Source organism: Callithrix jacchus, chromosome 9 (genome assembly GCF_049354715.1).
Source record: "Callithrix jacchus isolate 240 chromosome 9, calJac240_pri, whole genome shotgun sequence".
NCBI lineage: Eukaryota > Metazoa > Chordata > Mammalia > Primates > Cebidae > Callithrix > Callithrix jacchus.
In genome coordinates this window covers 24,918,459-24,945,211 of record NC_133510.1, presented here as the reverse complement: position 1 = coordinate 24,945,211, position 26,753 = coordinate 24,918,459, and the positions used below count along the sequence as shown (strand labels likewise).

At 36.6% G+C, this 26,753-nt stretch overlaps 2 pseudogenes across 2 annotated transcripts in view; one reads left to right on the top strand and one right to left on the bottom strand.

Moving 5' to 3' along the window:
* Positions 1-2,919, bottom strand: part of LOC144577756 (FERRY endosomal RAB5 effector complex subunit 3-like) — a 38,072-nt pseudogene extending 35,153 nt beyond the window's left edge. Inside the window, exons 1-2 of the transcript XR_013522294.1 lie at positions 2,317-2,919; positions 474-619 (exon numbers count right to left, since the gene is read on the bottom strand). The product of XR_013522294.1 is annotated as an FERRY endosomal RAB5 effector complex subunit 3-like (transcript). The remainder of the gene's footprint in view (positions 1-473; positions 620-2,316) is intronic.
* A 2,142-nt stretch (positions 2,920-5,061) lies between these two features.
* On the top strand, positions 5,062-26,188 carry LOC144577755 (RAD51-associated protein 1-like; annotated as a pseudogene). The gene is made up of 9 exons (XR_013522293.1): positions 5,062-5,222; positions 8,077-8,126; positions 9,931-10,072; positions 12,417-12,519; positions 14,234-14,320; positions 14,832-14,981; positions 19,199-19,363; positions 22,416-22,613; positions 24,925-26,188. The product of XR_013522293.1 is annotated as an RAD51-associated protein 1-like (transcript).
* The last annotated feature ends 565 nt before the right edge of the window (positions 26,189-26,753 follow it).

Here is a 26,753-nt window from a genome sequence, read left to right as displayed (position 1 = left end):
TGGGCATGGTGGCATGCACCTGTAATCCCAGCTTCTTGGGAGGCTGAGGCAGGAGAATCACTTGACCATGGGAGGTGGAGGTTGCAGTGAGCCAAGATTACACCACTGCACTCCAGCCTGGGCGACAGAGTAAGACTCCATCTAAAAAAAAATTTTTTTTTAAATCATTGATCTGAAATTCTAACTTAACTGGGTGTCCTGTATTTTTAATTACTAAATCTGGTGACCTTATGCTGGTGAGATATATGAAAGTAGCCTCTTGTTTTACAAAGGTATTACATAAAAAGCATTTTGTCTTATATGTTCACCCTGATATAAGAAGCACTGAAGCAGCAACATATATATTATAGAATAAATATTGGTATGTGGAGAAAAAGGATCTTATAACTATTTCAGGATTACCATAGCATTTAAAAAATTCTCACCAAAATCCAGAATATACTTGAAATTTACCATCTGATGTATTCTCTTACCTCAGCATAAGCTTTGGCCCATGTACTCGCCAGCTGATGTAAATCTACTTCACCTGATTTCACAGCTTCCAGGGATGCTTCGGCATCTCTATCATAATCTCTGAGGGATTCCTCTTCTATAAACTGAGTCAGAACTTCTTTTAAGTCTGTTGCAGGGATATCAAATACCATCATCAGCAAAATCCAGGTATAAATAGGGAACATTTTACCTGGCTGAGAATTCCAATGTGAAATCTTATTTTTAAATTTTTATTTATTTATTTTCTTTACAGATGGGGTCTCTCTCTGTTACCCAGGCTGGAGAGTAGGGGCATGATCACAGCTCACTGAAGCCTTGACTTCCTGGACTCCAGTGATCCTCCCACTTCAGCCTCCAGAGTAGCTGGGACCAAAGGTACATGCCACCATGCATGGCTAATTTTTGTATTTTTGGTAGAGACAGGTTTTGCCATGTTGCCAAGCTGGTCTCAAACTCTTAAGTTCAAGTTTTCCACCTGTCTTAGCCTCCCAAAGAGCTGGGATTACAGGTGTGAGCCACCTTACCTGGACATGAAATTTTATTTTATCAAGCTGATACTCAATATAATCTCCAACTAAAATGAAACCAGCTTAGGGGATCATTTATCTAATTTCATGTTTATTTTTCTTTACTATTACAGGCTATTGCATAGAGAAAGGTCAAAAGTCTTATCTCTTATGTATACCCTTAATTATAACAAAGTAATGTTACTTTCTTAAGCCTGATAATTCAGTTTGAAGCCAAGTGAGTATGAGCACATAAAGAAAATGCTACAGATTTTAGGGGTCTGAACATAACTGTATTTAGATTAAAAACAGTTTTCCATGTAACTTTATAGGGTACATTGTTACATGCTTTGAAAGAGAAGAGGAATGACTATCTTATTAAAACATTTAACTCAGATCAGATTTGTTTTACAGACACCATTTAGAGAATGACATAATAGAAGAGTACTGAGAAAGAAGTTAGGACACCTGTGTTCTAGCTTTGGCTCTGTCACTATGTCTGTGACTTTAGATAGTGGTTCATAATCTTGAATGTTCATTAGAATCCCCTGGAGGCCTTATTGAAACTGACTGCCAGATGCTACCTCAGTTTCTGATTCAGCAGGAATGGGATGGAGCCTGAGAATTTGCATGTCTAACAAGCTCACAGGTGATGCTGTTGCCAGAAGCCATATTTCAAGAACCACTGCCTTAGGTAAATAATTTAACCTCTTTATGTCCCAGATTCCTTATTTGTACAATATGACTGGGTTATAAGGTTTCTAGGGTCTCTTGTAACTCTAACCTACGATCTAACATACTCTGAAATTTAAATTTTTCCTAGACTGTGAAAAAGAACACAGACCTCTAAAAATGGTTTAATACATATCACTTTATGAAAGTAATTTAGGTAAGCAAAGACTATTCAAAAATTAGTACACGTTCTGTTCTATGGCATCTCAGAAATTAATGAGCAGATTATTAAAAGGGTAACCAATCTAGTGCTACAATTCTATAACACCACAATTAGTGATAGCTGAACTGCCTTATGACTTCACTCAACGAAATTCAAAGAGCTCCTCTAGTCCAAACTTTGTAACTAATTTTTCATTATAAAATCAAATTTTTATACTTTACAAACAACTACCAGAGTTACAGGAAAAAACACTCAATAAAAGAAAGCTCTGAGGAAGTGTATTGATTCTTGGAATCAGTTACTATTTTATGGCTGTTTCCAAAGCTTCTTAGGTTTATGCTTTCTAATATGAAACTTCTAATGACAAATACTGTTGAAAATAATAAAGTGGTATTACCTAAAAAAAAAAAAATCAGTCCTCACCTTTTTCTATAAAGCACGGTAAATTGTGCAGCTGCATCAGACATCCATGCAAATGACTGGCATTCTCTTGAATAGGAAATCTGAGTGGCACTCTCAGTTCTAAGCACTGACTCCTTACTTTAAATTCATACACTAATTCTCTCTCTCTACTGAAGAATCTTTCTCTGTTTTTCTTCATATTCTTTGACAGGATTTCTATAGAACTAACAAATAAGCAGTAAGTTATGAGTCCATAAAGATATTATGTTTCATTATTGCTGTCCCACTTCTAAGACAACATTCCGCCATTCAAGAGATTTTATCTGTGTGACTATGAACCAATTATTCTAGTTTTTCCCAAGTCTTATCCCTGTACTCCTGTCTTCATGATGAAAACAAAACAAATGAAAAAACAAACAAAAAAACCCACTTTGTTTTAAACTTGATTTAAGAAAAAAAAATATGGCCATAAAGTACTTTATATTCCAAGGCAGGGTTCTCAACAACAAGGAAAGACCATGAGGAGAAGAGCAGAGAGAATTCTTAGGGAGAGCTCATGGGTGGGAAAATACAAAGCTTATGAAACAGTTCCTAAAAGAAAGTCAGAGAAACAGATCAGGGACCAAGCAGTGATCCTGGAGAACTTAGAGACTGTGGTCATGAGATCTGATTAAGGGAAAGGGAGTAAGAAAGTGTTAGAAAGATTTCCATGTGGGAAGAACATATACAGAAAATAGAGGGTACAGGACCTTGACTTCCACCCCAAAGAGTGCCAAAGGTAAACTAGACACTATTAAGAAAGAAAATCTAGTTAAAGGCGGTAAGAATCAACACTGATTAAAAATTTATTTATTCATCAGCCTTGTAACTGGACTCCCTATGGCTAGGCTTTCTCTATCAAATAAGTTATTACATTATTTTCTACACTGAAGTTATAGTAATCTTATTTTATTTATTTATTTATTTATTGAGATGGAGTTTCGCTCTCGTTACCCAGGCTGGAGTGCAATGGCGTGATCTCAGCTCACTGCAACCTCCATCTCCTGGGTTCAGACAATTCTCCTGCCTCAGCCTCCTGAGTAGCTGGGATTACAGGCATGCACCACCATGCCCAGCTAATTTTTTGTATTTTTTGTAGAGAAAGGGTTTCACCATGTTGACCAGGATGGTCTTGATCTCTTGACCTCGTGATCCACCCGCCTTGGCTTCCCAAAGTGCTGGGATTTCAGGCTTGAACCACCGTGCCCAATTTAATTTTATTTATTTTTCTGAAACAGAGTCTCCCTCGGTCGCCCAGGCTGGAGTGCAGTGGTGCGATCTTGGCTCACTGCAACTTCCACCTCCCTGGTTCAAGCAATTCCCCTGCCTCAGCCTCCTGAGTAGCTGGGATTACAGGCGTAGGCCACCACGCCCGGCTAATTTTTTTGTATTTTTAGTAGAGACGGCGTTTCACCAGGTTGGCCAAACTGGCCTCGAACTCTTGACCTCACGCAATCCACCCGCCTCGGCCTCTCAAAGTGCTGGGATTACAGGCGTGAGCCACCGCGCCTGGCCCATAATCTCCTTTTAAAAAAGGAATCTACTTATCTGATCATGTTGTTCATCTGCTTAAAAACTTTTTATGACATTCCATTGGTCTTAGGATAAAATGTAAACTCCTTACGCCAGTTTACAATGCCCCTACTTGTATTTCCGCTCTTCTCTCAGAAACTGCACCTCTCCTTCCTAACACACAAATTCACAAATTTTATTTTCCAGCCCTTCAGAACTTCTGTCAATACCAAACTTTTCTTTCCATGCCAAATCTTTTTGAATGTCTTTTCCTCTGCCTAGAGCACTCTTAACACTAATCTTAATTTCCTTGGATAGCAACTGCTAATTCTTCAGGTCCCAGTTTAGCCCCTCGGAAGACTTATTGAACTCCCTAAAACTGGATTGAGTCCCAACAGGCTCTCAGATTAGTCTGGATTTATTTGAATCGTGGCACTTATCATGCTCTATTTTTTACTTTTGCTAGAAAACAGTCTTCTTGAAGTGAAGTTGAACCAGACACAAAAGCTCTGGTTCAACATATAGACGTGTGTTTCAAGAAACCGATAATTTTAGTGCTTTCTCCTCTCACTCTTTTTAAGACTTATGGTCTATCCAGAGCTTTGTGTCAGTTTTAGGAACCATGAAATCTAGGAAGGTTTCCCATAAGAAAATGGGCTGAGAGGAGGGCTGGACCAAAGCCAACAGAGCAGAGGCTGTGAGGCTCACATTAGTCAGGGAAAAGGAAGGCAGATGGTCGAGCTAAGGAACGTCAGCTGGGTGAGGAGACTAACCCCTCTGCAACGGGAGTCAGTCTGAAAGGGCTTCCTCACTCTCGGTTCTGGGCTTACCTCACCTAGTTCCGAAGTCCTGAGCCGTCCGTTCATTCGAGCTGTCAAGTTGTCTAGCCCCAGGAAACCAGGTGGTTTACTGACTTATTTTTACAGCCCGCGGATCCGCCACCGCAGATTTGCCACATTATTTTCTAGTTCCTGGCATCTTGTAGAAAATGTCTCAGTCCAAGTGCCCCTTTTTCCAACCTGATTCAATTTAACCATTTTAAAAGTGCAAGAAAATGTATTTCTACTGTTATTCTGTATTTCAGAGACAACAAAAACCCGCCATTGTGACGAAAGTGCAGAGACAAAGCACAAACTCGGCTCTGGTGGACCGGATACGGAAAAGTGGTGCATTGGAAGGGCGGGAGCAAATTCGCTTTCCTAACTGCGCTTGTGCATCCTTCAAGCATGGCTGGTGGTGATTGGACGACGGGTAGCAGGGGGCAGAGGGTACCGATGTCTGGTTTTGAGCAGCAGTTGAAACCGCTACTGCAACCAACAAGAACTTGAGAACTGTAAATATCAAGTCTTGAAAGGGATCATGGTGCGGCCTGTAAGGTGGGTAGTTCCTGACATTCGGTGGGGGTGGGAAGAAAACTTAGGGGCAATACATGAGACTAAGGGAAAAGGACCGACTAAGTTCAGATTGCAGCGGTGGTAGGGGTAGGATGGCCGGTTATCGAGAATTCAGTCTCCAGTGATACCTGTTGCTCAGAAGTATCCTAGCATCGTAGCTTTTTCCTTCTCTTTGCCTTCCTTCAACCAGCCATTGCAGTTTCTTTTATCAAGACCTTGTAATGTTAGCGTTTGAACAGCACTTTACATTTCACCGAGCGCCCAATTTTGTGTTATTTTAGTTGTTCATCACTGTAGTTATTTAATATAGAAAGAGTAAACATTCCTGTTTTATTGATTTAACATTTCTACGTATAGAGAGTAAGTTACCTGAGTCATACTGCCCAGTAAGTGGCAGGGCAGTACTCAAACCTAACTCATCACACTGCAGATCGCCTGTGCTTTCCATTACAGTATTAGAAACGATTCCTCTATTTACAGCTGAGTACCATGGAAGCCTACGATTAGCCATTCTTAGTAAAGTTATTGAACATATTTATTTCTATAATGTATGAATTGCTGGAGGTTACATTCTACTGGGAGGTGAGGTTAGGGGCCAAAAATAAGCATCGAAATATGATAGAGTGCAAAGGAGCAAAGCACTACTTTAAATATAGTAGTTATTTTGTGCCTCTCTGAGGCGATAATACATGCACTGAGTCATGAATCAGGGTAGAGGGAAGAGGAGCCAAAGCCCCATACTTGACTATGTTTTAGGGACAGTCTAAAGCTGTAGGATTAACAAGCAGTGGGGAGAATTGTAGGGGATTGGGCCAGAAAAATACGTGCCAGAACAGATAGGGTCTTGTAAGTCTTAGAAAGGAGTTTAGGTTTTGTTTTAAGTCAATGGGAAGTCAGTGGACGGTTTTAAGTAGGGGAGAGAAATCTAAGTTTGCTTTTATAAAGGTCACTGGCTGCTTTTGGAGAATAAATGATGGATGATGGGGTGACCAGAATGGGAGCAGGAAAATCAGGCTATTATATCATTGGAGAGCAGTTTGGGATAGGGTATCATCAGTGGACATGGAACGGAACAGATGAATTTGAGATGTGTTTTTGAGGCACTGCAGACAGAACTTGCCAATGAAGTAGATGCACAGGTCAGGGAAAGAATCAGAGATGACTCCACAGTAGTTTTGGCTTGAGGTACAGAATGGATGATCTTTGTATTAATTAAGATAAGGAAGACTAGGAAAAGGAATGAATGGGTCAAAAGGTGTGAGGGATCAAGATTTCTGTTTTGAACATGTTGAATTTGAAATGGGCTTTAAGCATTCAGGCAGCGAAGTCATAATCCCATTGTATGGAACAGCAGTTGTTAAAGTATGTTCTGCAGACTTCTGGGAGTCCCTGGAAATTTCTCTAGAGGTCTATGAGATCAAAATTCTTTATAACAATACTAAGATATGATTTGCCTTTTTCATCACTTTTGTCATTTGCGCTGCGGTGATGATAAAACTGCTGGCACCTCAGAACAATTAAGGCAGTGACAGCAAATTGTACTACTAGTCTCTGCATTGTTTACTGCCATACTCTCAAGAGTAAAAAAAAATTCAGTTAAGAATATGCTTGATGAAGTAGTGAAAATTATTATATTCATTATAGCTGAACCCCTGAGTATACTTTTTAAAAATAGGCTGATTTTATTTTACTATTATTAGAGTTCAGAATTTCTAAAGGGGTTTTCATATCTTATTCAGCTCTAAATTCTTTAACTCTGAAGAAGAGTAATGTGAGTGTATTTTTTATTATTTTGTGTGAAAAAATGGGAAGTATACATAAGCACTTCTACATACTGATGCATGCTAGTTATCTCAAGGAAAAGCACTTGTGAGATTGTTTCGGTTGTGAGCTGAGCTTATCTTTCTCATAGAACATTATTTTTACTTGAAAGAACAAACAGCTGACAAATTAGGTTATTCACATTTGGACATTTGGCAAAAGATAGAAATAAAAACTAGAAAAACATTATACGTGCCTAGTGCCTAGAGGAGGGAGGAAGAAAATTATTTTTCACTTCGAATATCATTTTCTTCTAATGTCCTCTAAAGTAGTACAGGTTGAATATCCCAAATTTGAAATGCTAAAAAATTTGAAGCTTTTGGAGTACCTACATGACACTCAAAGGAAATATACATTGGAACATTTCAGATTTTAGATTTTCAGATTTGGGATGTTCAACTGGTAAGTTTATAATGCAAATATTCCAAACTCTGAAAAAATCCAAAATTCAAAACATTTCTGGTTCCAAGCATTTGCATTTCAGGTGAGGAATACTTAGCCTGTATAAAGATTCATCTTAGGTGGGAGGAACAAGGTCACTCACCATTTTTAAGTGTCCATTGCATAAAAACATTATTTGGTATTGTGGAGAGATTGATAAAAAAAGAAAGTAGCTTTTAGTGTCAAGAAATTTGTAATCAGTAGGGAAGATAGAATGCACACACAAAACAGAAGAACACAAACAACGGGAACTTAGAAATGCCCAATAGCAATTAAACAGTATAGAAATTATAAGTGTTAATTATATGGATTATTCTTACTTAATAAGTTATCTGAATTTTTTTCCTTTATCATATAATTGAAAAGCCAACAATACCCAGATATATCAGGTATAGTTGTAACTATTTTAGCTAATGATAAATCCCTGCAGTAAAATACAAATCATGTTTTAGATTTAAATGTTCTTACGAGAACCTAAACACATTTTCATTTATTCAAGACTGTTAATAGCCTTAAGTAATAGAGGTGAGAAATTAACATTTGTGTTAATGAGAAAATTCTGTTTTTGTCACAGACATAAGAAACCAGTCAATTACTCACAGTTTGACAACTCTGACAGTGATGGTAAGTAAAGCTTCTTATTTTTGTTTTAAAGATTTGGAAACTAATTTCCTCAGAATTTATATGACATAGATAGCTCAAATACTGACTGAGCTGCCCAATTGCATATGAGGTAGGTCTGGAAAGATAGTTTTATAAGCATTTTGGATAATTATGCTGATAATTACACTGAAAAAGATTATGTTGGTAAGTGATAAATGAACAGGGCCAGGTGAAAAGTCTTTTTAGATCTGAACTACTCTAGATCTATAGTTATCACATTGAGGTTTGTCTCCTGTCTCATCCCCAAAGAATCTCTATTAATTGTAACATAAAACAAGACCTTGAAGAAAGGTTAGGCTTATGCCTTTTGAACATTAGTCCCATATGTTTACTTGACTCTGCTATGATTGGAAAGTTGAGACATTCATTATATTCATTATATCTAACATTGCATTAGATTATGTTATACGTTGAAATGGATTTAATATTTCTTTCTTAGACCAGTAGAGTTTTCTGTAAGTCAAAGATTTAGTAAGTCTTTGGTTTGAAGCAGTCTGTTTTTGCCTAGAGCACAGCCTTAACTGTATCTGCCACTTGGGAAAAAAGTATAGAATACAACCTCTAGCTTTTATTATTAGTTTATAAGTAACAGTGTGTCACCAGATACTTATAAACTGCCAGGTGTGTAGTAGGTGGGGGTGGCAGCAGGTGGAGGGAGTCATAAATTATCCTATTTATGGGGAAGCATATGAGACAACAAGTATTAATGCTTGCTAAGCATGTAATTAAGACTACATAGACCCTGAAGGTATGCATGTATGTGTTGTGTACGTGTTGAAAAGCCACAGCAGTTTTTTGTTGACAGTCAAGAGAAGAACTACAACAGTTCTGAGGATTGGTAGGACAGAAAAACCTGTGAGAAACAGTAATTGACTGGAAAAGAACATTCTTTTGCCAGAAAATAAGAAGTTACTGTGGTAGGGTCATAGGAAGATTGTTATGGAAAGACAAAATACTACTATTGCAAAAATCCTCAAATAGGAGCTATTTTCTCTTCCCCCATGTTGCTTCTTATTTTCTCTAGCATGGTTAATATACTAGAAATAGGTAATGGACATTTTCTTTTTTTCTTTTTTTGAGACAGTCTCACTCTTGTTACCCAGGCTGGAGAGCAATGGTACAATCTCGGCTCAATGCAACCTCCGCCTCCCAGGTTCAGGTGATTCCCCTGCCTCAGCCTCCTGAGTAGCTGGGATTACAGGCATCCACCACCACGCATGGCTAATTTTTATATTTTTTAGTAGAGACAGGGTTTCACCATGTTGGCCAGGCTGGTCTTGAACTCTTGACCTCAAGTCATCCACCCACCTTGGCCTCCCAAAGTGCTGGGATTACAAGCGTGAGCCACCGTGCCTGGCCCAGGTAATGGTCTTTGAAAGAAGATATTTGATTACATTGTGAAGTTCCCATAAAAAATAAGTTATTTCCATTTCTCAATGTGATTAAATTCTATAATTTTTCTAACGGCTTTACAGGTTTTTAATCATTTTTTCTTTGACATTTCTATGCTGTCTTAATTGCTTTTGCAGTTTTTAGTGAATTGGTTTTTGATAGACTGATATTTTTAAATATAAAGGCCACCAAAACAAAGAAAAGTCTAAATAGATGAATAAGAATAAAGATAAACAGAATACTAACAATGATTTTTAAATTGTGGAAATTAAACAATTTGCCTAGCCTATAAAAACTTGAACACACAGTGTAATTAATTTCATTTACTAAGAAAATAATCTTTTTCTTTTGATTTTAATTCACACATCAATAGATGATTTTGTTTCTGCAACTGTACCTTTAAACAAGAAATCCAAAACAACACCTAAGGAGTTAAAACAAGATAAACCAAAACGTAACTTGAACAATCTCCAGAAAGAAGAAATCCCAGTATGAGAGAAAACCCCTAAAAAAAGGTGAGAGGTAAGACATACAGTAAATATATGATATTAGGTGTGTTAATTTTAAAGAGACCCAGATTCAAACCCTTGATTTAAATTAGAACTTGAACAGTCATAGGTCTTATTTTACTAGGTGCATGTCAGAAAACAGGATGTATTGTTAATTTTTTTCTGGCTTTCTGACTTAAAAAAGAAATTCACAAACATATAAGGAAATACTATTTAAATATTAAAACGATAATGACTGTGGAATTTAGAAGTTATGATTGGTTTTGACAGGACCCAGCACTTGTCTCTGAAGTCCTCAAATCATACAAGACTACTTTCTTAAAAACGACATTTGCGAGGACAGCTTCCATGTATTTTTTTTTTTTTTTTTTGCAGAAAAAGATGTCTTCTCCCTATGTTTCTAAGATTTGTCCAGCAGTCATAAGTTCCCATAGTTTCTGGACTAATCATGGAATTTCATTAGATAGTGCCAAGAGGGAGAAAGGAGTGAAGGACGTCCTTAGAGACCCAAAACTTGCAGTATGGAGAAGAGATGGACAGAAGAGGAATACTAACAAATGGAACATGGCATAATGTTTTACCGCTACAAGTTTCTCTATGAAGAGTTAGTTAGCATGGAGAAACTTACCTCATGTCATGCTCTTTTTTGGTTTTTGTTTTTGAGTTTCTTGTATTGCATTTTAAATACATTGAAAAAGGAACCCACACATGGCAGAAAATATTTATAAATCAGATAACTGATAACGAACTATATCCCGAGTATATACAGTACTCTTAAAACTCAACAGTAAAAAGACTAACAACACAATTTAAAATATGCAAAAGATTTGCATAGACTTTCTCCAGAGAAGATTCACAAATAAGCAGTAAACACACGAAAAAGATGCTCAACATCATTAGCTGTGAGGGCAATGCAAATCAAAATCAGAATGAGATAATACTTCCTACCCACTAGATGACTTAACAAAAAAGACAAGAATATGGAGAAATTTGAACTCTCATATATTGTTGGTGGGAATGTAAAATGGTATAGTCAAATTGGAAAATGGCTTAGCAGTTCCTCAAAAATATTAAACATAGAGTTATTATATGATCCGGCCTAGGTATGTATCCAAGAGAAAGGAAAACATATGCCCACACAAAAGCCTGTACATGAATGTTCAGAGCAACATTATTCATAATAGCTAAAAAAAAAATGGAGGCAATCCAAATGTCTTATCTGCTAATGAATGGAAAGTAAAATGTGGTATTTACAAAACAGAATATTATTCAGCCATAGAAAGAAATGACTGCCAATAACTGATATATACTGCAATGTGGATGAATCCTGAAAACATGATTCTGAGTGAAAGAAGCTAGATGTACAGGCCACATATTCTATGATTTCATTTGCATGGAATGTTCAGAATAGGCAAATTCATAGAAACAGAAAGTAGATTAATGGTTGCTAGGAGCTGGGAGGGTAAACAGGAAGTGAATGCATGGGCATGGGGTTTCTTTTTGGGGTAATGATGTTCTGAAATTAGATAGTGATGGTAGTTTTACAACTCTCTGAATATACTAAAAAACTGCTGAATTACACACTTTAAAAGGTAAACTTTATGATATGTGAATTATATCTCAAGAAAACTGTTATTCTAAAACAACTAATTATTTAAGGTACATCTCAGTGCTTCCTCCTTTATGTAATTTTTCCTTATCTTGCTTTCTTTGATGTTTTTTTCCTTTTATACTCCACAGCATTTTTGACCAATTTGAATAGGACTTACTATAATCTGCCTTTTATAGGATAATTATTAGCATGTCTTATTTCTTCACCCTCCTCCTTAAATTGCAGACTTCTTGAAGGTACTTTTAGTATTCCAGCTAGTGTAGTGCCTTGTATAAAGTAAGTGATGGTAAAATATTTGTTAAAGTCTGTGTTGGGAGGAACAGATGTTAAAAAATAATAATAATTTTAACATAGGAGCCATAATATCTGCTAAAGGGAAGTGGATGAGGTCAAGGAAGAGTTCTAAGTGGAAGTGATGTTTGGACCAAGTCTGTTTTGGGTTGAGTAAGTGCTTCCCACCTGGACAGACCTGATAGTAAGGTGACACATTACAATGAAAGGGAACTGTCACTGCAGAGGCACATGCTCCTCCCAATTTAGACTTCTTGTTCTGTATATAACATGACATAGTGACATTTTAGAGTCTTATCATCAAAGGTCTATTAGTGATAATGATTGTTTAAAAACATTTTTGTGAAGTTAGCAATTCTTAAATAATAATTTAGGAAAATCTCGAACTTTGCTCTTTAGTTGAGACTGATATTTTGAAAAACTCATTATTATTTGTGTCTATTTTAGGATGGCTTTCGATGACAAGCTCTCCCAGAGAGCTTTTGCACTAGCTTTATCAGTGAAGGAACTCCAACAGTCACCACTAATGTGCAGAAGTCTCAAGATAAAAGTAACTTTATTTTCTATATATCTCCCTTTAAAACCTTCTTAATGCTTTTATAACTATTTCTTTGGGTGTGCCTTCACAGAAGAAAGAGTAAAATATAACTACTTCGCACTATAAATAGATCCATTTGCAGAGGGTACAACTGGATTCAGTTCTAAATTCAGCTGCCTAAATCTCATACAGACATACATCTCTGCTTAACACCCAGAGTAAGCTTGAGGACATGGACTATGAGTCTGAATGTTCAAATTGTGTGTTAGTATACAGTGAACATTTAATTTCTCCATCAAACGAATTGTTCTTTACAGTCCTAACAGTCCATGTCCTTTTTTTCCAGATCAGTTGAACATGCCTTAAACATGGTAATTTATAATACTTACAATGATCATAGTTATTGATTTGGTTAGCAAGCTCAGTAGACTTAAGAGGTGGCTTCTGGATTTCTCTGTTGGTTTTCTCCTTTGATTTTTTTGGCAACTATGCAGCAGATCATATATTAATATTCTAGAGAGGCAGAAAACATTATTTCTGAAAAAAATACTCAAACTGCTTAAATGCTTTTTGGCTTCAAGTTTTTATGTTGGGGGATATTTTAGCTTATTATCTTATTTAGGGATGTATGTGTGTCTTTTTTTCTTTGTTTTCTAAATCAGTACTGCCTCCTTATTTATTTATTTATTTGAGACAGGGTCTCGCTCTTGTCACCCAGACAATAATACAGTGGCATGATCATGGCTTAGTATAACCTTGACCTCCTGGGCTCAAGCAATCCTCCTGCCTCAGCCTCCTGAGTAGCTGGGACTACAGGCATGTGCTACCATGCCTGGCTATTTCTTATTTTGTAGAGAGGTGTCTCAATATGTTGCTCATACTGACCTCAAACTCACAGCCTCAAGCAGTCTTCTAGCCTCAGCCTCCCAAAGTGCTGGAATTACAGGCGAGAGTCACCTTGCCTGGCTGCCTTCTCTTTAAAAAGAAATGAGAGTTTGATTAGGAAGACTTTTAGTAACCAAGAATCAAAGAAACATCAAAAGAGAATTACATCACAATGTAATCATGAATTACATTTAAAATTGAGGCACTGAAATTCATCTCTTTCTTTTAAGACATTATAGAATGTATAAGGGGAGTTCCTTAGAAGTATTAATATTATACTACTTCTTATTAAATAATCCACTTTGTAGCATTGGAATTTAATAGTACCAATTATAATGTCTTAAAGTCCTCTTAAAATGCTTTGGATTTTTTAAGGTTATTATAATGATTGGTGAGTTCTTAGGTTAGTAAAAGCATGGATTTGCCTACACAGAATTGATAGTTAATATCGAATGACCATTTCCTGTGCATTGGACACAAGAATAAGCAATTTCCATGTGAGATCCACGTTTAGTCTTCTGTAATACCACTATGTGAGATACTATTTTTATCTCCATGTTATAGATCTTCCTCATGAAGTTTTAGGATAAGCAACTTGCCCATGGTCATATAGCCAGTTTACATGGTAGAGCCTGAATTTAAACCTAAGTATGTTAGATTTCAGAGCCCAGACTTATGACCTGTCATGTTAACCTCTCCAGATAAAATTATTCTGCTAGTTCGAGTTTGGGATCATTTATCTATATCAAAATGCTATTACATTTTAGTACTAATTTTTCTATTTCTAGACATTATTTGATTGAGATATACCTGAATTTTCTTCCTTATTCATTATATTTAGGTGCTGAAAAACATGTCAACAGTAAAATAGAAGCAATGAATAAGTCTCCTCATATCTCTAATTGCAGTGTAGCCAGTGATTATTTAGGTAAGTGAAATTAATAATAATTTTTTAATCAACAATGCTGTTTTTCTGACTTTTGTTTAAATTGATGAAATTGTGGCTAGAAACAAGTTCTTGAAATTTGTCAAGGCTCTCTTGATGTCATGGCCTTTATTTCTTTGCATTTTATTCTATTCTCTCGTACTGCAGACACACATTCTTCCCTGAAGGGTCATAACTACCCATGGCTTCTAGTTGGAGCAACTGATCTTTGAAGAAAGGGGCTGCATCTTCCTAGTGCTAGTTTGAAAATTTTGGGGGAAAGATTATCTCTGTTTGGGTCTTGGATTTATCCCTAAAACTAAAGTTTGTTCCCAGGGTGCTGATGCAGAATGGTTGACCCAGATTGGGCTAGTAAATAGCCTTATTACTAGAAGCAGGGGAGGGGTGAACCCAGGTGAATAAAAACAATAGCTATAATAGAGTTTGCTCTGCAGTTCTTGAAATATCAGCTGTCACAGAAAGTTTTCCTTTGATTTTTATGCCTCTCCTGAAGATTTGGATAAGATTACTGTGGAAGATGATGTTGGTGGTGTTCAAGGGAAAAGAAAAGCAGCATCTAAAGCTGCAGTACAGCAGAGGAAGATTCTTCTGGAAGGCAGTGATGGTGATAGTGCTAATGATACTGAACCAGACTTTGCATCTGGTAGGTTTTATCCTGCTTCAAAATTAATTCTATGGGAATTCAGTCCAAAAAGTTCTTGGAAGCCATTAATTATGCAAAGCATTGTGTTAAACCTTTGGGGTGTGCAAACTTCAGGGACACACAGAACAGTTAAATTCAGTGGTAACATTTGGGGAAAAAGTTTTTTCTAGGAGTTAACCTTTAAGCTATGCCTTGAAAAATGAGTAGCATTTCAACAAACTAAAGGTGTAAAGTAGCATTTCTGACTGATAGAAAGGCATTACCCATGGAAGAGACAAATGCTCATACAGAAGTTGAGTGAGGCTTGCTGGGACGAACATGGAAGAAGCTCAAGAGGGAGGCTGGTACTAATCACGGAGAGTCTCAGAAGTACTCTAAGAAGTCTAGACTTTTTTATCTATAGATAGTAGAAATTCATGAATTATTCTGAGGCAGAAGTGATATGAAAGCTATAATTTATTATGATGGTTTTTAGACTCATTTAGAAATTGGGCAAATCGAAAGTGTAATGACCTTGACAGAGATACAGTAATTAAAAATTCAAATTAATAAATTCATAAATTTAGGCCAAATCAGATACCTTATTTTAGATTTTGATATACTATCAATGAACAATAAAAGATTTGTTCATCATCACCTATTCAAATAATATTTGAGTGTTTTCTGTGTGCACTATATTCTAGATTCTAGGGATACAATAGTGAACAAAACAAACAGCTCCTCTCCTTGTGGAACAAAGGAAATGCTAAGGGGGAGGTGGGGAGGGATAGCCTGGGGAGAAATGCCAAATGTGGGTGAAGGGGAGAAGAAAAGCAAAGCACACTGCCATGTGTGTACCTACACAACTGTCTTGCATGCTCTGCTCATGTACCCCAAAACCTATAATCCAATAAAAAATTTTAAAAAAAAAGAGTGTTTTGCATTTATTTTACTTCGGGAGGACCTGAGAGACAGGAAAATGTAAAGACACTTTTTGATTGCCAACATGATGCTCAAGGAAATACTCATTTGAGCATTTTGGATTTCTGCAGTTAGAATGCCCAACTGGATATAAAGCAAATGTTCCAAAATCCAAAAGAATTCTGAACTCTGAAACATATCTGATCCCAAGCACTTCAGATAAGGGATATTCATATATCCAAAGTAATTGAAAGCAGGATCTGAGAGAGATATTTGCATACCCATGTTCATAGCAGCATTATTCATAATAGCCAAGAAGTGGAAATAGCCCCCAAAGTGACATTTTAGTTTTCCCCCTGCATTCACTTGCCCTGGATGAGAATAGAAAGGACCATGTGTGACCTTCATTAATGAAAGAAAAGAGAAAATTGCAGAGAAGATAAGTCTTTTCTCTAATGATTCCCAAAATCCATAACTGACGTGTTTGAGCCTTCCAGATTTTCCTCTATGGGATGCTAATGACTTGGAATTTTGGGAACTCCAACTCCCCATCTCTAATTTTATTTAAATTGCTTTCTCAGTTGACTAACAAAGATTAGTTGGACCCCATTTCTGAACAAGCTAGTTAAACAGAAATGTAGCCAGCTTCTACTATTTATCCTCTAGGGCCAAGAAAAGAATCCTTAAGACTTCTAAGTTACGGAACACATGCAATATCAGAACAGTGGGATACACAGAAAGTTTTGTTCTACATTATCTATTCTGAGAATTAGGGGAAACTTCCTTCACTACTTACCCTCTTTGAACCTCTTTGAAGGCTCTTGGGATTCCTTGAATTTTCACGCTAAATTTATAACAGGCTTCATGTGATCTGCTGGCCTATTTTGGGCTAATTCTGTATAGCACAGTAACCATTATGTAAGTATGTGAGTTGATTACTCTATTTTTAAATTTTTGTGTGGGAACAATGATAGAATAAGGAAATTGCAATTTGGAGATCATAATGACATTGTTTTTTGTTCTTTTTTTGTTCTGTTTTTTGAGATAGAGTGTTGCTCTGTCGTGCAGGCTGAGTGCAGTGGCACGATCTCGGCTGACTGCAGCCTCCACCTCTTAGGTTTAAGCAATTCTCTTGCTTCAGCATCCGAGCTGGGACTACAGGCATGTGTCACCACACCCCAGCTAATTTTTGTATTTTTAGTAGAGATGGGGTTTTGCTATGTTGGTCAGGCTGGTCTTGAACTCCTGACCTCCAGTGATCCACTTTGGTCTACCAAAGTGTTGGGATTACGGGTGTGAACCACAGTGCCCAGCCCATAAATGACATTGTTGATTTAGGTAAAGGTCATTAGTGGAAGGTTGATGAGGATCTTTACAATGGTAAATTCAGGCTGGCATCAACTGAACCACCTAAAACAGGGACAGCCACACATTTTATGACTTCGGATATGATGTAATATGAAGTACAGAGCTATGAAGTACATTCTTGCCAAAACAAAAGGTGAGCCTGAATCCAGTCAAGCCTTGAGAGCAGAATTCCAGCTCACATAAAATACAAGAATATGGCTGGGCACAGTGGCTCATGCCCATAATCCCAGCACCTTAGGCGGCTGAGTTGGGTGGATCACTGGAGGTCAGAAGTTCAAGACTAGCCTGCCCAACATGGTGAAACCCCATCTCTACTAAAATACAAAAATTATCTGGGCATGTTGGTACATGCCTGTAATCCCAGCTACTCAGGAAGCTGAGGCAGGAGAATTGCTTGAACCTGGGAGGCAGAGGTTGCAGTAAGCCAAGATCATGCCACTGCACTCTGGCCTGGGTGACAGAGTACGACTTCATCTCAAAAAAAAAAGCAGGAATAAGTTAAACGACACCATGAGCAAGAAATCAGACAAATCCAGAACTTAGGAGAGTCTGCAGGACAATTGACCCAACTGCTTCAGCAAGTCAGGGAAGACAGGGAAAAAATACTGCTCTATATTAAAAGAGATTAATACAGACTGAATAGAAGATGATACCAAGAAACTACTGTTAGTATTGCTAGATGTGGCAATGGTATTGTTATGTAAGAAAATGCTCATTTTTTTAGAGATACATTCTAAAGTATGTAGGAATGTAATGACATGATACCTTGGATTTATTTTAATAAACTACAAAAAGGGAAGAGAAGAGAAGAAGAAAAGAGAGATGGATGAAACAAATGGAGCAAAATGTTGACAACTGTTGGATCTGGGTGGTGGTTTATTACTGTCTACTGTGGTATAGGTTTTTAAATTTTAGGTGATTTTTATTTCACAGAGATTATTTCATATAGATAGGTTGATATTAGTATGTGGGGATAATAGCGGCTATCTCTGAGTGGCGAGATGACAGTAGATTTTCTTTAATAAAGTTTTGTATGGTCTACATTTTTTACAATAAGCATGTACTGTTTATTTTTTATTTTATACATTTTTTGCTTTAAGTATTTTCTGCAATAAGCATGTTCATACTATTAAAAATGTAAGAAAGTTTTATATGAATATAGGACTAGCCCTATTTACACTTAGTTTTCAGAGTTTATTTACAAGGAATGGTTTTCTGATCCTAACCTCCTCAAAAAATAGAATGATAATTGCTTAACTATCAGATTAGGACATGTTTTTTCCAGTGCATCTGTAGCACTTTCAAAATTAGATCACTGACTTATTTTTTTCTTAGGAAGGGCAGAAAAGCCTTTTTGAGAAATAAAAGTTTGTCCCAAATGAAATCAGCTCTAGGATTATCTGTTAAGATTGTTGTGTATGGTTATCTCAATTCTCAATTGGTCTATTCCAGAATGTTAAAATTTATGTGATTAAGGGAAGGCTCACTCTTAACATAAATGCATTGTTTTGAAAGATTAGCATTGTCATACCCTACCATTCTTTTCCAAAGTTACTGAGTTAAAGTGCTAAAATCTGAAGTAAAGATTACTGATGGGAAATTTATAGTGATAATGGTAATAGCAAACAATTATATTTTGCTTGGTATATGCCAGATGTTATTCTAAACGCTTTGTATATATTAACTAATTTAATCCACACAACAAGCCTGTGCTGGAGGTTTATGGTTATCCCCATTTTCTAGGTGAGGAAACTGAGGCTCAATGAAGTTAGTGACCTGTCCGAGGATTCAAACCCAAGGCACCCACAATGTCAGCTGCAGTGTTCTGCGACTGGAAACAGTGCAGCACAAAGGTGCCTAAAATCTGCTGCCAAAGCTGTGGATAAAGTTAAGGCAACAGAGTCCTGACTTTTTAGAGCAAAGATGAAGTATGTAATCTTCTGTTTTAGGTGGAGATTCTGAGGATGATTCTGGTTTTGGTGAGAGCAAGGATAAGGATGAAGAATTCTCTATGAGAAAAAGTAAAGTTAAAGAAATTAAAAAGAAAGAAGTGAAGGTAAAATCCCCAGTAGAAAAGAAAGAGAAGAAATCTAAATCCAAATGTAATGCTTTGGGTAAGCTTGGTCCAAAACACTTAATTTTATAAAGGCAATGTATGTGGTTTATTTGCTGTATTTTTCTTATCTTTGCCTTTTTCTCTTTAACATTTTCCTAATGTTCATTTCTTGTTAAAATATGTAAAGGGAAGGTAGGGGTGGAGAAGGGTGACAAGCAGATAAGAATGCAGAGTCCACTGCCTGTGCTAGCACTTATTACCTGACCTCGCTTTGGTACTCATGGCCGCTCTCTGTTGTCACCTGCATTCTACAGTGAAAGACTGGGTCTCAGAGAGGTTCAATAATTTGTTGGAAATCTTACATCTAGTAAGTGAGGGGCTAGAATTTGAACCCATGTTTGTCCATTCAGTGTCTAAGCTGTATCTCGGACCACATTTTCTCCAGGCAAAACAGGGAAGTTTGCATGATTCTAATTTTTTGCTTTTGTGCTTACTTAGGCTGATTTGAGAGCTCTTTTGCCACATATAAGAGCTTCGGTCACCTTAAAGAGCATGTTGCTGAATACTTACTAAGAATTAAATGAGAATTAAGTACTGACTGAGTTATATTCTTCTCTGTCCTGTATTCTGAATTAATGAGGTTTTAATTAGAGTGGTTTTTTTAATTGATTACTTCATATGGGTTCCAGCAATTAGATATTAAATACAAGGGCTTTTAGAGATAAAACTGTATATTAGTTTCCTGTTACTGTTATAACAAATTACCACAAATGTAGTGTCTTAAAACAACACATATTTGTTATTTTGCAGTTCTGAGTATCAGACATCAAAAGTGGCTCTCACTGGGCTAAAATCAAGCAGTCAGTACGACTGTGCTCTAGGAGACAATCCACATTCTTGCCTTCTAGCTCCTTAGGGGGGTGCCTGGATTTCTTCGCTTGTGGCCCCTTCCACCGTCACAGAGCAACGGCAAGGACTTTCTCACGTCATGTTACTTGACTCTGACTTTGCTTCTTACATTTACTTATAAGGGCCCCAGTGATTACATTGGGCCCCTCCAAATAATTCAGTATAATTTTCCCCATCTAAGATTCTAAATTACATCTGCAAAGTCCCTTTGCCATGGAAGGTAGCATATTCACACGTTCTGGTGATGAGGATGTAGATGTCTGAGGAGCCAGTATTCTGCCTACTACAAGCTATAATATGAAAAAGTTATTAACACCATGAATATATTTTGTATTTTTTTAGATGTTTGTTTATGCTTCTTCACTAAGACACACTGATAACTAAAAATAAATTTCAGTTCCCAAATTGGAATTAGCCATTTAAAATCTTTTCTGTATCCCTTGGAGCAAGTTGCTTCACAACTGAGATTAATATACAATATTAAAAATAAAATTTAACCATTAAGTGATAGGATTAGGAATTAGGAAAAATTTATGTATTTAGTAATGTATTGGGTAAACTTCGAGAATTGTATCCAGCACTTGTTATAATTTTCCCTTGATAGAAATAATGTTGAGAAATGTCTGTCCAATATGGTAACCTCTGGCATGTGTGGCTATATTACATATAAGTGAATTTAAATTAAGTAAAATTTAGAAAACAGTTCCTTCATTTTGCAAGCCACATTTCAAGTGCACAGTAACTCTGTATAGCTAGTGGCTACCATATGGAACAGCATAAAACACAGAACATCTCTGTAATCACAGAAATTTCCATCAGACAGTGCTGATCTAGAGGATGCAGATTTAACATTAGGAAGAGTAAATGGTGAGAATGTTCATATATGCATTTAAATACCCCTAGGTATCTCAAAACAAGCACTATCTTAAAGAGAACGTATATGCCACCTTTCCTCCTTCCTCCCCACCATGAAAGAGAGAGAGAGAGAGAAAAGAAAAGAAAGAATGAAGAAAGAAAAAGAAAGACAGACAGACACAGACATACTTCAAGGCTTCTGTTCATTCTCTAGATAAATGGCACCATCAAGCATGTCATGCCCATGTCATGCCTGTGCCCATGGCAGGAACTTGCAAGTCATGGATTATTTCTTCATCTCCATTGCTGCCTCCCACCTATCTATTTTTGCTAAAACATAGCTGATGTGCTGTTTTCCTTCTATTCTCCACCTTAGTAGGCCCCCATTTCCTCTTACCTGATTGCCATAAGTCTTCTAAGCGACCTACTTCTCCTACACTACCACCAGAAAGATGTTTTTAAAATGCAAATCACTCCTGAGAAAAATGTATGCATGATTGTGACTAGCTAGACTCTTTTACATGGTTTTTCATAAGTAATCTATATCCTGTATCTGTCTCTTACCTTTCCTACCCTTGAGATTTCTGCTCCAGCCATATACTGAACCAGTCAGTACTACTGGCCCGAGAACTTGGTGATCCTCCATCTTTGCACACTGTACTCCCTCTGCCTGGAAAGCTTCCCTCAATTTACCTTTACTCTTCAATCTTGATTGGGTTCAGACCATCCTCACTCACCTCCTTCTAACTTCAAAATACATACACCCAGATTGTAGTTTCCTTCCCTACTTGGCATACCTATAGAGTCTGTCATATCCCTTACCACACTGCAATTTACACATCTTTACTTTCCTGTTCTTTCCACTAGAGTCTAGTGACTAGACCATAAAGTCCTTGGGAGCAGGAGCCACGAATGATACTGTTTGTAACCCTGGAGCTTGACACCTGGTCTCACTGACAAATACTGATGAGACACTATTGTGTAATGGTTGGTTATAAGGATGGACTTTGGAGGAAAATCTGATTTCTAAGCTTAGACGCTTAACCAGCTGTCAGACTATAGTCAGATTGCTTAACGTCTCTATTTCCTTCTCTGATAGTGGGGAGAGTAGTATCTGTATTGGAGTTGTTGTAAAAGGTTAAAGGTAATGTGTGTGATATGCCCACCCACTACCCGGTATATTAATGCTTATAAAAGATGGCTGTTCTTAGGCTGTCAATAAATGTTTGTTGATTAATAAGTTTATTTTTATATGATTATGTAACTTTATAATTTTTACACATACATGCTAAACTTACTTTTTCTTCCCTAAAGACAAACTTTTTTACGTTTATTTTTCAAATAAGTGACTTCGATAGACTCTGCTCCAGCTGCTGTCAAATCAGAATCTCATTCCTCGCCAAAAAAGGATTCTCTTTCTTCAGATGTCACTAGGAAACCATTACAAATACGCAGTCCTTCAGCTGAAAATAAGAGACCTAAATGGGTCCCACCAGATATGGTATATTTATCATCAAGGGCAGTAGCTTGGAAAATTATCACTGGTAAATTTTTTTCCTAGTTATAAATGTCATGTGTGAGCATTTCACTATATTATTACATATTCTTCAAAACCAAATTCTGGTTGCTACATTTATTTAACCATTCCCTTATTATTAGACATCCAGGTTTATGATTTTTTAGTGCTATAAGTAAGATTGCAATAAGCACAAATGTCCTTATTTTAGGAATCTCTGAGCACATTACTGATTATTTTCCTAGGATAAAATTTCTAGTAGGATAATTACAGTGTTAGAGAGTATAAACATTTGAGATTCCTGATATATGTATTTCTGGCAGCACATCTTTTGCTCAAGACCTGCTTGACCTCCACAATCTGACTGAAGCCTTGGGATCTATATGTGGCAATTCTAGCATTTAGCAAATGCTCTAGCAAAGTCAACCTCTGACTTTTACAAATTTTGCTTCTCTTTGTTTTCTTTTGCTCCACAGCCAAGCCTCATTGATCCTTCAAGAATTCTTTAACCTTCACCCTTCTTGACATTACTAAAACCCTAATCTAGGCCCAAATTGTTGCTGCCTTCCTAACCAGTCTTGTCTTTACTTTCTCTCGTCCATGGACCCTCTAATTCAGTGAAACCCTCTATTCAGTGAAACACTTTATGTCTCTCAAACATGTTATGTTTTACTCTCTCAGGGCCTCTTTTTACCCTCCTCTGCCTGGTATATTTTTCTTCATATGTTCCCTCTCCTTTCCTAATCCCTTCCAGTTCTACTCCTGTTTTTCTTTTGAGTGGCCTTTTTTGATTCATCCACAGTCGTCACTCCCCTGATGACTAGGATTCAGCTTTAGGCCTGAACTGTGAGGCTGCATGATTACTTAACTAACAGAGTCTTAATTTCATCATATGAAATATTGGAAACAGATGTAATTTTTAACGTGCATTCTGGTTTACAAATTCTAAGATTTTTAATGAGGACCTAAAAGCTCTTTGGAGAAGGAAAGGAGGGAAGATTAATTACTGAAATAATGATGTTATATCATTCAAAGAGTAATACTTAGTATATTTCTAAGAATAATTAGTGCTTCCCCAATGAAAGAAATGTAAAAGAAATGACATAACTGTAGAAATTTAAAAGGAGCATAATAAAAAACATACAAGAAAACAGTAGAATGATGGATAAAGAGTTAGTATCATAAAGCACAAAGTGCTTATAAAGTCAGTATGTGATGCAGTCAGGCAAGTGATGTAATGGGTGAGTTGGGCACATGCAGTAGACTTGGGTGAATAGGAATTTTGTTAGACTCAGGAGCAAAAACCCTTTGGAAGGAAGCAGCTGCTACTCAGCTCTGTCTTATAAAGGATTAAGGATTATGGGCCTGGTATTTCTAGATCTGATTTTTGTTTTCAAGAGTAGCCAGAAATTCAGATTTTAATATGAAATCTGCTAATCTTTGTAAGTTGACTTTTTTTTAAAGCACCATGTGAACCAAACAATATATCTGAGAGCTAGATTTGGCCCACAGATTGCCAGTTTGTTACCTATCTTATACAACTGGAGAAGACCGCCAAGATCCCAAAAGTAAAATCAGCCAGTGGCATAAATATACCAGTGTCCCCAAGAACTATTAATATGACTAGAAAATAGGAAGAATTTCAGACTCGCTTGTAATTAAAGAAGTGTAAATTAAAATAAAATATTATTTTATACCTCTCAAACTAGAAAACAATAAAGCAGTATAGTCTGAGTTACAGGGTAGCAGATGTAATTATTTATTTTAAATTTATAATACTGTTGTGTAGGTGAGCAACTACAGTCACCATCAACTGTGAATATTAATGTGGATAATTTTGAAATAGATGGAAATAATTGCTACATTAGGGTAATAGTATAAATGAAACTAGTATAAGTAAATAAAAACAATTTTTGCCAGTTTAAACGGTATGTAATAATTGAAAACTAGACTATTCAAGGACTACTTGTAAAAATTGAAGGACCTTTAAAATGCATTTGCTTTTTCTTTGACTTTAGAAATTATCATTTTATGCATTTCTTTATGCCTTTACAACTAGTGTTACTCATTCCCAGCTTTCCTTTTTCAGCTTTCGTGGTGAAGTTTAAGTGTCATTACCTTGACTTCTGGGATGTTTGGAAATAGGCAATAATGTATTATTTCTGCTCTTTAGCACATTTCATTCTTTTGATCTAGTTTGTTGTTTGATAGCTCTGGAAAGCAGAATAATGAGAATAACGCTTAACTACCTTTTTTCTTTTTTGCTTCTTGTTTGTTAAATTAATCTTTGTTAAGAGATTTCTGACATCATCAGCATCACATCATATGTTTCCTTTCAGCGGCATCTGGAGGTAGCAGAAATAGCAGCAGCCCACTGGCAGTAGTATCTGTGAAGTCTCCAAATCAGAGTCTCCATCTTGGCTTGTCCAGATTAGCACGAGTTAAACCTTTGCATCCGAATGCCACTAGCAGCTGAGTGTGGTACCAGAGGAATGTTTGGTTGAGAGAATCGCAGCTTTACAAGGGTGTTTATATTTAATTTGTGTTTATATTTGAGGCAGGTATTGTAATATAAAGGAATCCATTACCATGTCCTATAAATGGTCTCTAGCTATTTTAGGTTTATGTTCTCTGTAAAGCTCTTCAAGCCTTCAGTGAGAGTTTTGTCTATAAGAACTGTCTTCTCATGCCTTTCCTTGTGAAGAGCATATTCTATTTTTCTATCAGTTCTACATGAAGGAAGTCCACATCACATGCTGTTCTTTTCTAGTTACATGATGTGCCTTTCTGGCTTTAGCTAGTTTATAGCACCTTAACTGTTCAGTTTTATCTGGCAGAGGAAACATTCTTATTTTTCAGAAGACATTTCTGAAATCTTACATGCTACTGAAGCTACCTTGTCAGTTTTATTGCAAAGGTTTTTTGTATTTTAGCCAAATCTTTTTATAGTATGAATTTGGAAATATTTTATACACTAAAATGGTTGTGGTTTTATGGCATGCATCTCCTATGTAGATGGTTATTCTATAGCAAATAGAATTTAAAGACATTTTATTAAATCTTCATTGTCAAAACCTTTAATAAAAGTGGAAACATTTTGAAGTGCTCTTTTTCTTGATGCCACTGCATCCACCTGTTCCTGATTGTCCACATTTCATGATAAAATGAGAGCTCTGCAGAGAATGTTACCCTTTTTGTTGTAAATATGAACAAGGGAAAGCTGTTTCTTTAAGTAGTAACTTTTTGTTAAGTTCTTTTTTTTTTTTTTAATTTTTTATTGGATTTTAGGTTTTGGGGTACATGAGCAGAGCATGCAAGACAGTTGCGTAGGAACACACATGGCAGTGTGCTTTTCTTTCCTTCTCCCCTTCACCCACATTTGGCATTTCTCCCCAGGCTATCCCTCCCCACCTCCCCCTCCCACTGGCCCTCCCCTTTTCCCCCCAATAGACCCCAGTGTTTGGTACTCCCCTTTCTGTGTCCATGTGTTCTCATTTTTCATCACCCGCCTATGAGTGAGAATATGCGGTGTTTCATTTTCTGTTCTTGTGTCAGTTTGCTGAGGATGACGTTCTCCAGATTCATCCATGTCCCTACAAACGACACAAACTCATCATTTCTGATTGCTGCATAATATTCCATGGTGTATATGTGCCACATTTTTCCAATCCAGTCTATTATCAATGGGCATTTTGGTTGATTCCAGGTCTTTGCTATTGTAAACAGTGCTGCAATGAACATTCGTGTACATGTGTCCTTATAGTAGAACGATTTATAGTCTTTTGGTATATATCCAAAAGACTATAAATAGAAAGCAGTTGTCAAGCACTTAGTCATCCCTATTGTGATATTAGATAATACAGCTTTTCAGGAAGCTTAGATTTAAATTTATGTTAAAAAACAATTTATGTTGAAAAATAATTAATATTTCATATTCATAATGAAAATTTCAACTAGCTGCTGATCAATTTTTAATAAAAAATTTCAAATCATGTTAACTTCAAAAATATATAATACTTAACTCAGTTTTTCTTGGTTTATTGAAATGTCCATGTTAATGTGAAAACAATTAATTTAGAATTGTGATTAAAGTGAGCATTTGTCTACTGCTATTGTATACTTTTTTCTTATCTAGTGTATATTTTTATAGTGTCATATACCAGCCCCC